Source organism: Bison bison, unplaced genomic scaffold (assembly GCF_000754665.1).
Source record: "Bison bison bison isolate TAMUID 2011002044 unplaced genomic scaffold, Bison_UMD1.0 scf7180017864506, whole genome shotgun sequence".
NCBI lineage: Eukaryota > Metazoa > Chordata > Mammalia > Artiodactyla > Bovidae > Bison > Bison bison.
In genome coordinates this window covers 2008272-2011338 of record NW_011495063.1, presented here as the reverse complement: position 1 = coordinate 2011338, position 3067 = coordinate 2008272, and the positions used below count along the sequence as shown (strand labels likewise).

General features: G+C 48.7%; 1 protein-coding gene across 2 annotated transcripts in view; it reads right to left on the bottom strand.

Annotated features, from left to right (window-relative positions):
- Positions 1 to 1348, bottom strand: part of STT3A (STT3A, subunit of the oligosaccharyltransferase complex (catalytic)) — a 22863-nt gene extending 21515 nt beyond the window's left edge. Inside the window, exon 1 of one of the 2 annotated variants that reach the window (XM_010829465.1) lies at positions 1156 to 1348. The gene's annotated coding sequence lies outside the window, so the exon portion shown is untranslated. Of the gene's footprint in view, positions 1 to 1073 lie in introns of both variants that reach the window. The other variant, XM_010829466.1, reaches the window with a different exon arrangement.
- Positions 1349 to 3067: the final 1719 nt, after the last annotated feature.

Here is a 3067-nt window from a genome sequence, read left to right as displayed (position 1 = left end):
GGGGGGGGGGGTGTATTAGATTAAAATAAAATGTTGAAGGAGGGAAGTAGTCTCTAGACCATTCAGACCATTCAGAACGGTGATCACTTGATGAACAATATTTTATCAGCACTCAGTAGGAGCATAGGTATTTCTGTTTAAAACAGCACTGCCTTCTTAAATCATAAGCTGGTCAAGGGCTAAGTGATAAAGAATATGCAACACTAAAGACTGCAGGAAAAAAAAATAAAAGGAACCTGGATCCCTCCTGATCTTTTTCCAACTATTACTAGAGGAAAGGAGGGAAAAAATTAACACTGGACTAGGTGGAGGGCATCAAGAATCATATATTCCTAGCTCCAAAAGTAAGGACTCAAGCATCTTTTTCCATAATTAACTGTCCCAGAGGAGCAGATGTACATTTATTTTTAATTATAGTCCCAAAGGAAAACCATACCTTGCAATCAAAAATAAACACCTAACTCTACTTGTTTTCTCCAACGCCTGAAACAGGAAAACTTACCACTACTGAGCTGATAGGAGCCACATGCCTAGAAGACTAAGCGGAGGAAATGAGAGCACTAGAACCTTTCCTTGAAAACGGAGTAAAGAAGCTGGTAATTTAGGCCAGGATCTCAAGGGAGTTTCTATACTGTGCTCACTGGTAGTGTTTGCACATCGCTTAACGGCAAAGACACTTTTCTTAAAACACTGGGCATCTATCCTCCACTACAACTGTGCCTCACCCTGGTTCTTGTTTCCAACTTGCTCACACTTCCTCACGCCTGTCCCTCCCTCCCCCACTTCTGCCCACTACAGCAGGTCCCTCCCTCCGTCTCCCATCTTCCCAGAACTCAACACCTCCTGCACCACCCGGCGTGGGACACCCCACCACCCAAGGATCCTAAGCGCCACCCCCTCCCAGGACTAGTCGGTGCCCGAGCCCCATCTTTCCCACGCCCACCTGGCCTATGTGCATGATCCATCCCAGACGCTCACATCCTTCCATGCCCCCCACACCACGTCCCACGCCCCCTCCTCTGCAAGGCCCCAGACTCTGCCTGCGCCCACAGCCGCCGCCATCAAAGCCGCACCTCCTGCGCTTCGCTCAGTCCCACCAACGCCTTGGACTGCACCTGCGGCTACTCCTCAAGTTACATCCCAAGGCCTTCTCACCTGACCGGCGTTCCTCAGGAATCCGCTCGCCTCCCTCTGCCATCTGTTCAACGGTGCACCCAACCCTGGCAGCGCCGGGTCCGCCTCCCGGACTGCTCCCCATTGGCTAGTTCAGGTACAATTCGACACTTGAAGAGAGCGATAGGGTTCTGGAACTGTCTGTCAGACTCGGAGGCGTGAACGCAGCCGCTCTCCCATGTTTTAACTGGAAAATACAGATATCACTTAGTACCAGGAAGGCGGGACTTCGTCCAACTGCCCAGCCGTGATAGGCCGGCTCTTGAGAGCCCGAGCACGAAAAGAACACGCTCGGAGCAGTTTGGTTGAGGGACGAGCAGTGACGTGTCGGTCTGCGGACGGCGAAGGAGTCGCGGGCGGAAGATTCGGCGCGTTTAGCCCAGTCACGTGACAAGAAGCGGAAACGACGCAAAGGCATAGGCCGAAACTGCAAATCCCCCAAAGCTGAACTGAGACCGCCCGCTTCCGTTTCAGAGAGTCTTGTTTTTTTTTTAAGGTAGAAATTGACGTTAAAGGAGAGGTGAGAAAATTTTTTTTTTACTAATTCTCAATGAAAACTCAAGCGCTTCACAATCCAGACTGTTACATCTTGTACAGGATCTTGTCTGACAGTTCGCTGGAAAGTCATTTTGACCTTGCTCTGGTAAACCGGTGGACGAGAGACCTGCAAATACCACGAGGCATTTCTCTTAAGCCCCTGATTCGTGAATGGGCATGCCTAGGCTAAAGGGGTCGTGGGGTTTCAGTGGAAGAGTCGACGCGCGGGCTGCGTCCACCAGGACTGCAGAGGCGGTCCTCCCAAGTTATAGACAGGCTTCTTCCTGGAACCAGTTTGCAGCCTGGCGGTGCTTTGCTTATCCCTTTGTAAGTTACCTGCCAGTGAAAAGTGTCCTAACTGCCCCATCTTACCCCTCACACCCAAAGAAACGTTGCTGAGGGCAGGGAAAGGGGCGAAGTTTCAGCAACCGATTCTATCATCTCTCAGACACGCACTTCCGCTCCCTAGAGACCTCAGTGAACAAGAGCCACACCGAAGAAAATGGGAGCATCTGGCAATTGTGTAAATCTAGTGCCAGTGTACTCAGTTCTGTTTAGCAGTTACAGTACTATGAATCAGATCAGATCAGATCAGTCGCTCAGTTGTGTCCGACTCTTGGCGATCCCATGAATCGCAGCACGCCAGGCCTCCCTGTCCATCACCAACTCCCAGAGTTCACTCAGACTCACGTCCATCAAGTCAGTGATGCCATCCAGCCATCTCATCCTCTGTCGTCCCCTTCTCCTCCTGCCCCCAATCCCTCCCAGCGTCAGAGTCTTTTCCAATGAGTCAACTCTTCGCATGAGGTGGCCAAAGTACTGGAGTTTCAGCTTTAGCATCATTCCTTCCAAAGAAATCCCAGGGCTGATCTCCTTCAGATTGGACTGGTTGGATCTCCTTGCAGTCCAAGGGACTCTGAAGAGTCTTCTCCAACACCACAGTTCAAAAGCATCAATTCTTCGACCCTCAGCCTTCTTCACAGTCCAACTCTCACATCCATACATGACCACAGGAAAAACCATAGCCTTGACTAGACGAACCTTTGTTGGCATACAACCCACCAAACTTACCGAAAGCATATTAAATTATTGCTTTTAAAAAAATAAATTAGTGCTTCAACATCACAAGTACTTTTTACAAAATTCACATGGCCAGGTTCACCCCAGGACGTCATGTTCCAATAGATCTGCTTTTTCATTTTGTCTTTATAATGTATTCAATGTAATTGTATTAACAGAAGGAAACTGAAGCTGAACCTGAAGGAAACTTCAGAAGGAAACACAGAACTTCAAGTAAATGCTTCTTCAAAATGAGTTTTTTTTTTTTAATGAAATAAGGAAGATTCCTCTAAATGAG